At 37.0% G+C, this 11095-nt stretch overlaps 1 non-coding gene across 1 annotated transcript; it reads right to left on the reverse strand.

Annotated features, from left to right (window-relative positions):
- Nucleotides 1-10459: 10459 nt before the first annotated feature.
- On the reverse strand, nucleotides 10460-10566 carry LOC141715869 (small nucleolar RNA R71). Its single transcript, XR_012572615.1, has one exon. It is a non-coding gene; the product is annotated as a small nucleolar RNA R71 (small nucleolar RNA).
- Between the last annotated feature and the right edge of the window lie 529 nt (nucleotides 10567-11095).

Genomic DNA, 11095 nt, shown 5'->3' on the forward strand with positions numbered 1-11095 from the left:
CAGACCTGAAGAAATGGTCTGCATTGGTTCACTCATTTCTTCTCCTTTTGCCTAGGAGCAACCCAGCCTCTCACTCAATTCAGTCCATGCCCTCAGTCCTAAGAGTGATTGTACTACTACTAGGTCATCTGCACTTGTGACAATTGTTGGAATTTGAAGTTGTGAAGAGAGAACCGACGGATGAGGAACATCCATCGGGATAGTAGTTTGGCTAGCTGATGGATGACTGTTGTTAGGCACATCCGTCGGGATACAATCACTACTCGACGGATGAATAATATCTACCGGGATAGAAGAAATGAATGAGTTTGGAACGGAAACTATTGTAGACTCTATGCAGATTGATGAAAATTTGGACATAGATGTCTCAATAGACTCAGAAAGAATTGGCAAGTGAGCCAACAAATCATCTAAAAGATGATGCTCACTTGTTTGGATTTTTGGCTTCTCCAAGAGATTTAAAGATGGAGAATTTGGAAGTGATGTATTAATCATGTCTACATCCAGTGACTGTATGGGTGAATTTGGTGTTTCGGGTGCTTCAATGATTAATGATTTTGGTTGTGACTTCACATTTATTGGAGCCACATCAAGCTGACTTTGAGATGGTGCAGTGACTGAGTCTTTAGCTCCAGTTTGCACTGTGTGTGTTCTATGTGCATCCCCAGACCCCAAGGGTTTTAGATCTTTTCTTTCTGGCATAAGTTTGTGGTGAGCTTGTGTCCCTAACCCTCTTGGCCTATGCTCCTGGTTGGGAGATTATTTCAATAGTAACATCCTTTTGGGAGGATGAAACTAGAATTGAGCGGATTTCCTTATTAACAACCACAATTTATTGGGAAACTGTGGTGTGGCTAGGTTTAGGTACACTAATCTCACCAGCCTTATCCTTAGGGTTTCTTTTATTTTCACCCCGTCCCTCACCTAACTCACTCTCCATCATACTCCCCTCTTTGTGTTTGGTAGTTTTTGCAACTGGTTTCTTTTAAAAGAAACCAGATGGGGCTTTCTTTATTTTGGGTTTGGAAGTTGTTGATTTGGTAGCTTGGGTAGGCATATATTGGGTCATTGACACAGATGCCATAACTACACTTGAAGGCACAGCAATTTGTGAGGTTGGGAGAGTGGAGATAGTGGTGCTTACCTCACTTACCTGAGGGCCCTCCATGATTGGAAAGTAGAAGAGGGGCAACTCTTTGTGGTGACTTGCTCTGTTGAGATCTGCAATAATTCTCCTTTCTTGAACCCAACAATTCAGTTTGTTGGTTGGGTTCTCAACAATAATGTTCTCAATAAGATGGTTAGCAAGCATCATAAAGAATCTAGCATAATAGATACTTTTACCTCTCTTATTAAGTTCCCCTAACTTATAACCTAAATCAAACATGATCAAGTCACTGAAGTTAAAGTACTTATCAGTAACTAGCATATAAAGCATGTTAAGCATGGAAATGTTAAAAGAATCAAAATTACTCACTTGACCATAAAATACCTTAGTTACCACATCACACAGATAGCTCCATTCCTTTCTAAGACCTAGCCTCCTAATCTCACTTAACTTAGTAGTTGAAAGCGCATAGCCCATAGAATTTAGCATGGTAACTAAATTATCATCAGTGTATGGAACAGTAGTAGTGTTATCTGGAATTTTAAAGCATTCTTTAATAATGTCACTATTAATGCAGAACTGTTTACCTTTAAGAGAGAAAGTTATGATCTTGTCAAAAGATTGGTACACAGCAGTTGTCCATATCTCCTCCACAACTTCACAGTAGATTGTGGGTGACTCCAGCATAGCATAACTGAGTTTGCAGCTCTTCACAAAGTCCATCATTTTGTGAAAGTCTCCAGATTGTGGAATCTCCTTGTTCACAAGAGCTACAAAGTTGTTCTTTTCATAGATGAATCCAGACTAGGACATTATTTTGACTACTGATGCCATTGTTAAGATATGGAAATTTGCAAAAAGAGTATTTGTTTTTGAGAAGAAAGGAGTTAGATCAATTGATTTGAGAATAATAAAAGAATAGAATAAAAATGAATTCTGTTTTTATACTATCTCAGAAATAAACTGTCAAAAATAATAAAGTGAAATAAAGTAACCAATCAAAATAGCCCAAAATAGCCGTTTAAAAATAAATAAATTGTCAAAATTCTGTCATTTATCCGTCATGTTATACTTACAAACTGTAAGTATACCCGATGGGTAATGTTCAGAGTTTTAACGGCTAAGATTGAGATAATTCGACGGATGAGAATAGAGCGATTATCCGTCGGGTTGTAAAATAATCTAGAAAAGTAATTGATTTTTATTAATAAATAACATTCCGACGGATGATCAAACTCGATGGATAATTGATAAGTGAATTTTATATCCACTTAAAACGCTTTATTACAAGTTAAATTGGTGTTTTGGACTCAAGTTGTTGGTATTTTGATGTGTTTTTGTGTTATGGCATTTCATGTATCAGTTAAAGGAAGAAATGAGCTTTTAAAGGAAATATGATGAAAAGTGATCAGGTTTGGAATCTAAGGTCATTGTCAAGTTGTAGAGAATCTTGTTAGCTTCGCGTGGGCAGTTGAATCGCCTAATTCTGACGAGTAGAACTCAAGTTATGGCCAAAACAAGATTCATCAGAATTTTTCCAAACAGGCATCAGGCGCCCGCCTGGTGTGCGGCGCGGCCGCGCGCTGATGCGCGGCTGATTTCGCTGAAAAAGCTTTTTTTGAGTGGAATTTGACGATTTTAAGGGTCCAGGTCCAATATGGGCTTATATATACTTAAGAAAAGGGTTTTCATTATCCGGGAAGATTGAGATACCAAGGAGAAGACCTGGAAGCACAAAACAACTCCGAAAAAGAAGATTTTGTTTTCAACTCGTGATTCTTTGAATTAGTTGTAACTTTGGATTCTCGTTTTTGTTCTTATTGAACCTAGATCTCGTTTATTCGTACTTTAATTATTATTCAATTTATTAAGACCTTATTTTATACCATGCTTTCATTGGAACCCATGGTGACGATGAGTTCAATTATGGGCTAATCGTTGTCATGGGATTCTAGCGGATTTATTTATGGATTTCAATAATTAATTTGTTTTGATATCTTGGTGTGTGGTGATTGATTGATATTCTAGTACTGGTTGTGCCTATTCATCGTATGTGCGCAGCTAACATATAAGATAGCGTGTTAATCTCTATTGAAGCGACATCGAATATAGAGGTTTAGAACTTGCCATGCTAGCATAGGTTCATGTATTGTATGCATGATTAGTAGGTAACTCTAACCGTTTTACTTGCCCTATGTAATCATTATGGATAACTTGTGCTTAAACCGTTATGTTGTCAAATTCTATAGACATATAGGGTCTCAATATAATTGGTGCCTATTCAGCTTCTATCTCTTTTATGGATGTCTGGTAGAATGGTACTCGTGCAACGAAAGCTGGCGTTTATCAGTTTCGTGTTATCTGATTAGTGTCATCACCATTACATGCTAAGGTTAAGAACAATAAGGCTATTGAATGAAGTATTTAATGAAGTTAGAATCTCATGTTTGTCATATATAGTAATTCAACCGCAATTCTCTTAGTTAATGTTATTTAGTATAATCTCTTAGTTTCATAAAAACCCAATTTGTTATTTGTCTTAGCATTGAGCGATAACCATATATTGTTGCATAGGTGCATAAATTGAACTTAACCTAAACCAGTCTCTGTGGGAACGAATCTGATTTATATCTTATACTACTTGCGAACGCATATACTTGCGTGAATATTAGCGCGTGTTTTTGCCCTAACAATAATGAGCATCCGTCGGGATGTAAATTTTGACTTAGCCAAAATTCCATCCAAAATAGAAAAATCAATTAAGTTTCTGGATGTATTATAACTAGCGAAAATATCTGAAATAATTCAAGAATAATTAAGCATACCTAACTCATTTACCAACCTTAAAAAGGCGGATTCATCAAGTGGCTTGGTAAAGATATCTGCAAGCTGCTTTTCACTTGGAACAAAATGAAGTTCCACAGTACCATTCATCACAAGTTCCCTAATGAAGTGGTACTTGATGTCTATGTTCGTTGTTATTGAATGTTGTACTAGATTTTCGGTGATGGCAATTGCACTTGTGTTATCACAGAAAATGGGAATTTTGTCCACTTGTAGACCATAGTCCAACAAATGTTTTTTCATCCACAAAATCTGTGCACAGCAACTACCAGCAGCAATATATTCAGCTTCAGCTGTAGAAGTAGAAACTAAATTTTGCTTTTTACTGAACCAGGACACAAGCTTGTTCCTTAGAAATTGACAGGTTCCTGTTGTACTTTTTCTGTCTATTTTATAACCTGTATAATCTGCATCTGAATAGCCAGTTAGATCAAAACCAGAATCTCTAGGGTACCAAATGCCAAGTTTTGGTGTTCCCTTGAGATATCTGAAAATTCTCTTTATAGCTACTAAGTGAGATTCTCTAGGATCAGCCTGAAATCTAGTACAAAGATAAGTAGCAAACATTATATCTGGCCTACTAGCTGTTAAGTACAGAAGTGAGTCAACCATGCCCCTATAGCTTGATATATCCATAGACTTTTCAGTAGTATTTAATTCAAGTTTAGTTGCAGTGGCCATGAGAGTTTTTGCAGATGTGCAATCTATTAGATCAAACTTCTTTAAAAGATCATGAATATATTTAGTTTGACTAATGAATATTCCATCACTAACTTGCTTAACTTGTAGACCAAGAAAGTAAGTTAGTTCTCCCATCATGCTCATTTCATACTTACTTTGCATTAATTTGGCAAAATTTTTGCAAAGTTTTTCATCTGTAGAGCCAAATATAATATCATCTACATAAATTTGAACAAGTATGCTAGAGCCATCAACATTTCTTAAGAATTAATTTTTTTCAACAGTACCTCTTGTGAAGTGATTTTCCAAAAGAAACTTTGATAAAGTGTCATACCAGGCTCTAGGTGCTTGCTTCAGTCCATAAAGTGCTTTCAAGAGATAGTAGACATATTCTAGAAATTTTGAATCTTCAAAACCAGGAGGTTGACTGACATAGACTTCCTCCTCCAAATCTCCATTCAGAAAGACACTTTTGACATTCATTTGATAGACCTTGAAATTGGCATGTGCTACATAGGCTAAGAAAATTCTGATGGCTTCAAGTCTTGTAACAGGAGCAAAAGTTTCATCAAAATCAATTCCTTCTTGTTGACAGTAGCCCTTAGCAACCAATCTAGCTTTGTTCCTGATCACTATGCCATTTTCATCCATCTTATTTCTAAATACCCACTTGGTGTCAATTGGATTCTTTCCTTTAGGTTTGGGTACCAGCTTCCATACCTTGTTCCTTTCAAATTGGTTTAGCTCCTCCTGCATAGATAAAATCCAATCAGGATCCAACAAAGCTTCTTCTACCTTCTTTGGTTCTTCCTTAGAGAGGAAATTACTATATAGACATTCTTCTTGAGTTGCTTTACTTGTTTGAACTCTAGAAGATATATCACCAACGATGAGCTCAAAAGGGTGATCTCTAGTCCATTTTCTTTGTTGAGGTACATTAGCTCTAGATGAAGAGGCCTCATTGTTGTCTTGATGTGTGACTGAGTTTTGATTATGAGAAACTCCCCCTGAGTTTGTGAATCTTTGATTTGAGAAAGGGGAACTTTCTGTAGGTGATCCATTCTAACTTTCAGTTTTTCTCATTGTTCCGATGGATGATGCACTTTGTATCTCGACGGATGAAGTTGATTATCTCCCGACGGATAAAGCAGATTGTCTCCCAACTGATGAAGCATTTTGTAACTCGACAGATGTTGAATTATGTTCTTTATTAGTTGTAGATTTTTCTGCATTATTCTTAGTCACTGTTTCTTGATCACTTTCATCATCACTGTCATCACTAACCATATCTACATTATCAAACTTGAGGCTTTCATGGAAATCTCCATCTTACAGTCCTTCCATCTTTTTACCATCAAACATAACATGTACTAATTCCATAACAAAGTTGGTTCTTAGATTATAGACTCTATATGCTTTTCCCACAACATATCCAACAAAAATTCCTTCATCTGCTTTAGCATCAAACTTTCCGTGTTGATCAGTTTGATTCCTTAAGATGTAACATTTACAACCAAAGACATGAAAAAAATTTAGAGTTGGATTCCTATGTTTGAACAATTGGTAGGGTGTCATGCACTTTGCTTGATTAACCAAATAGATATTCTGAGAGTAGCAGGCGGTATCCACAGCTTCAGCCCAAAAATATGTTGGCAACTTTGATTCTTCAAGCATTGTCCTTGCAGCTTCAATAAGAGATATGTTCTTTCTTTCCACTACTCCATTTTGTTGTGGAGTTTTTGCTGCAGAAAACTCATGCATAATCCCATTCTCTTCACAAAATGATCTCATCACAGAATTCTTGAACTCAGTTCCATTGTCACTCTTGATTCTTCTTACTTTAAAGTTAGGATGATTGTTGACTTGTCTTATGTGATTGATGATGATTTCACTAGCTTCATCTTTAGAGTTTAGGAAATATGTCCAAGAGAACTTTGAGAAATCATCCATAATTACCAGGCAAAATCTTCTTCTTGAGATGGACAAAATATTGACTGGTCCAAACAAATCCATGTGTAACAATTGTAAAGGTTCTTCAATTGTTGAATCAAGCTTCTTTCTGAATGATGCTTTGATTTACTTTCCTTTCTGGCAGGCATCACACAATCCATCCTAATTAAACTCCACTTGAGGAATACCTCTAACCAGATCTTTCTTGACAAGTTCATTCATGGTCTTGAAGTTTAGATGGGACAGCTTCTTGTGTCAAAGCCAACTTTCATCTTGACTTGCTTTACTGAGAAGACAAGTTACTGATTCTGCAATTGATGAGTTGAAATCAGCTAAGTACACATTTCCTTTTCTCACTCCAGTAAGAACCACTTTGTTTCTCCTTTTGTTTATCACAACACAGACTTCTGAATTAAAAGTAACTGAGTTGCCCTTATCACAAAGCTGGCTGATACTCAACAAATTATTCTTGAGACCATCCACTAGGGCAACTTCTTCAATGATGACATTATCTTTTGAAATCAAGCCATATCCAACAGTATAACCCTTGCTGTCATCTCCAAAAGTGATACTTGGGCTAGTTCTTTCCTTGAACTCAGTGAGCAGGGTAGAATCTCCAGTCATGTGCCTTGAGCAACCACTATCCAAATACCAAAGATTCTTTCTGTTTCTCTGCACACATCAAAATCAAATCAAGTTGATTTTGGTACCCAAGTTTCCTTGGGTCCTGCCTTGTTAGCTTTCTTATTTTGGTTTCTTAGGTTTAATCTCATTTGACTTGGGAATTTCTAATTCATCCTTAGTCATCTGAGTTAGACCTTTGAAACCAGTCATTAAAACAGAATTATCATGCACATTTTGATTAACAGGAAAAGGCATGCTATTTGCAAACTTGTTATTCCAGTAAGGCATGCTAAATGGCATTTGAGGCATACTAAATGCAGCATTAATAAGGATTAGGTGCAAATGGCATATTAGAAAATTGTGCATTCATATTCTGAGCAGGCATAGCATTCATAGGCATGATAAGCATGACAGTCATGTTGGGAAAAGAAGAGGGTGCAGACATAGGAGTAGGCATAGAAAGTTTGCAAATAACAGATAAATGATTAACACTACCACACTTAACACATCTTGGTGCATATTTATCAGGTGTGTAGTTGTTATGTTTGTTAATTCCTACTTTTCCATTTCTATTGTTTTTCTTTTTAGCTTTTATTTTAACCTCAATCTTTTCTAATCTGTCATTCAATTGCTTCATAGAGAGATGACCAACTTTAACTTTCTTTTCCTTCCTAACTTGACCTGATTCTCCAAGAATAAAGTTCTTAGAAACTGATCCATATTTCTCATTCAACTTGGCTAGCTTAGCTTTGCTAACTGGTTTACTTACAGCTGACGGATGTGGCTCTTTGTCACTCGACGGATAATCCTTTTGATTATCCGACAGATGATTTTCATCATTTGTCGAGTCCATATCTATAAAAAATCCTTCAACCAAATTGGACTCAAGCTTCTATTTACTCTTCTTCCAGGCTGCATCACAAAAGGACTCAGTACCTTGAACTTTAGTGATTTAAGCATGGACATCTCTAGATGATTTCCATGCCTTAATCACTTCCTGTTCTCATTCAAACTGCTTCTTTAAAATCTCTTTTTTCTTCAAATACTTAGTTAATTCATCCTTAGCAATCTTACACTCAATTCTCAATTTCTCAAATTCAATAAACTGAGACTCTAGCACATTATTCCTCTCACTTAAAAACAAATTGTTTTCTTTAATTTTTGCATTTTCCTTAGTGAGAGATGATAAGTGGCATTTTATACCACTTAGAACGTCTTAAAATGGCTTAAATTGGTGTCTTGAAATCAAGTATTTTGTGTATTTGATGCGTTTTTCTAGTGTTTATGCATTTCAGGGTTTTAGTTGCATTTCGGGGGAGGAATCATCAAGAATAAGCCTTGGCATGTGTTCACCGTTGCGAGAGGAAAGAAACGGGCAGATTACGGTTAAGAAACGGAGTAAAATCATTTTTTTTCCAGTAGAGGTCTGAGCGCCCGCTCAGCTATGCTGAGCGGCCGCGCAGGGTCGGGAAAAAAGACAAATTATTTTAGGACTTCTACTTCTGTTTGGTTTCCACTTCTATGTAATCTGAGTTTTATGGGACTATTATATAAGTAGATTTGAGACGTTTTCACAAGGGTGGAAAAAAGAAGATTTTGTTTACGCAAGAAGCGAAGGAGATAAGGAAGAAGACCGATTTAGCACACCGCAACGAAGAGGAAGCATATCTTCTTGTGATTCTTGTTTCGTTGTAACGTTGGATGCTAGTTTTCTTGCTTTGAACTTATTTATTCTTGTGACGTACTCTGTTTTAATATAATTAGTTTAGTTATTATTTTCTTGTGTTTGTTTATCATGATTTCATATGAACCCATGATGACGATAAGTGCTATTATGGGCTAATCGTGATCATGGGGTTGCAACGGATTTATTATGAAATTCTTTAGTTAATTGTTTAATACTTTAGTATGTGATGATTGCATGATATCTAGTATTGGTTGTGCGTATTCGTCTTATGTGCGTCGCGAACATGTAAGATAGGGTGTTAATCTCTTGTGAAGCGACGGTGGATCTTGAGATTTAGAACTTGCCATGCTAGCATAGGTTCATGTACGTTATGCATGATTAGTGGGTAATTCTAACAGTTTTATTTGCCCTGTGTAATCAAAAGGGATAACTTGTGCTTAAATCGTTGTATTGTCAATTTCTGTAGACATATGGGAACTCAACATAATTGATGACTATTCAACTTCTATCTTAATTGTGGATGCTTGGTAGAATGGTATTAGTACAATGAAAGTTGGCTTTTATCAGTTTCGTGTTATTCGATTAATATCATCAATGTCACATGCTAAAGGTAATAACAATGGCTATAGAAGGAAGTAATAATGAAGTTGTGATCTCATGAGTGTTTTATTATTGATAAATTGAAGTGTTAGTTAAGTGATTAATTAAGTAGTTAATATTTAATCAACAATTTTAAGTGTTAGTGTCTTAACATTGAGAAGTAATCATACATTGGTGAGTGAGTTTAATTAGACAATAATTTAGTCTGAGTCTCTGAGGGAACGAACTAGAAAATATTTTATACTACTTGCGAACGCGTATACTTGCGTGAATATTAGCGCATGTTTTCGCCCTAACAAGTTTTTGGCGCCACTGCCGGGGACTTGGCGTATTTGTTTAGTTTATGTACTTACCATCATTGGTCATTAGGACTCAGTGATTAGGACGTAGTAGTTACTTATTTTTTTCCGGTTGTATTTCAGGTACTTTAGCAAGCGTTTATGCAAACTCGTTCTCGTGCTCGCAAGAGGACTTTAGATACAGCTGAGGAGACAGACGAAGTTCTTGATATTCCGGAGAAGTTAGATTTTGAGGATTCGGATTCAGGAACTGAGCAGAAAGAACCAGTAAACATGGGAGATCGTATTGCTCAAGCTGATCCCGCTCTTATAGATTTTTCTCGGCCTAAAATTGATGACATTCAGTCAAGCATCCTTCATCTGGCTATTCAAGCTAACACCTTTGAAATCAAGCCGGGCACTATTCAGATGGTGCAGAATTCTGTTTCTTTTGGAGGAGCGGCAACTGAAGATCCCAACATGCACATAAGGAATTTTGTCAAGATCTGCAACACTTTTAAGTATAATGGCGTGACTGATGAAGCTATCAAGTTGAGGCTTTTCCCATTCTCACTGAGGGACAAGGCTAAAGACTGGTTATATTCTGAACCAGCTGGGTCCATCACTACGTGGCAAGATCTTGCGCAAAAGTTTCTGGTGAAGTTTTATCCGATGGCAAAGACTGCTGCTATGAGGAGTGCTCTTACTCAGTTTGCGCAGCAACCTACAGAGTCTATGTGCGAGGCTTGGGAACGCTACAAGGAAATGTTGAGAAAATGTCCACATCATGGAATGCCGGATTGGATGGTGATCACTGGGTTCTATAATGGTTTGGGGGCCCAATCTCGGCCCATGCTCGATGCAGCAGCTGGAGGCACCTTATGGGCTAAAAGCTATACTGAGGCGTATAATCTTATAGAGACGATGGCTGCGAATGAGCATCAAAACCCAACTCAAAGGATGACGTCAGGCAAGGTAGCAGGTATTCTGGAAGTTGATGCAGCTACCGCTATTGCAGCCCAACTCCAAGCGCTATCAATGAAGGTTGATTCTCTGGCTACATATGGAGTTAATCAAATAGCTATGGTTTGTGAGCTTTGTGCAGGTTCTCATGCTACGGATCAGTGTTCTCTTGTCAACGAATCTGTTCAGTATGTGAATAATTATCAGCGACAACAGCAGCCTGTGCCAGCGACCTATCATCCTAACAACAGAAATCATCCAAATTTCAGCTGGGGAAATAATCAGAATGCTATTCAGCCACCATATCAGCAAGGAGTGAGTAAACAGTTTAACCCACCTGGATTCCAGCAACCACAACAG

This window comes from Apium graveolens, chromosome 3 (assembly GCF_009905375.1).
Source record: "Apium graveolens cultivar Ventura chromosome 3, ASM990537v1, whole genome shotgun sequence".
In the NCBI taxonomy this organism is placed as follows: Eukaryota; Viridiplantae; Streptophyta; class Magnoliopsida; order Apiales; family Apiaceae; genus Apium; species Apium graveolens.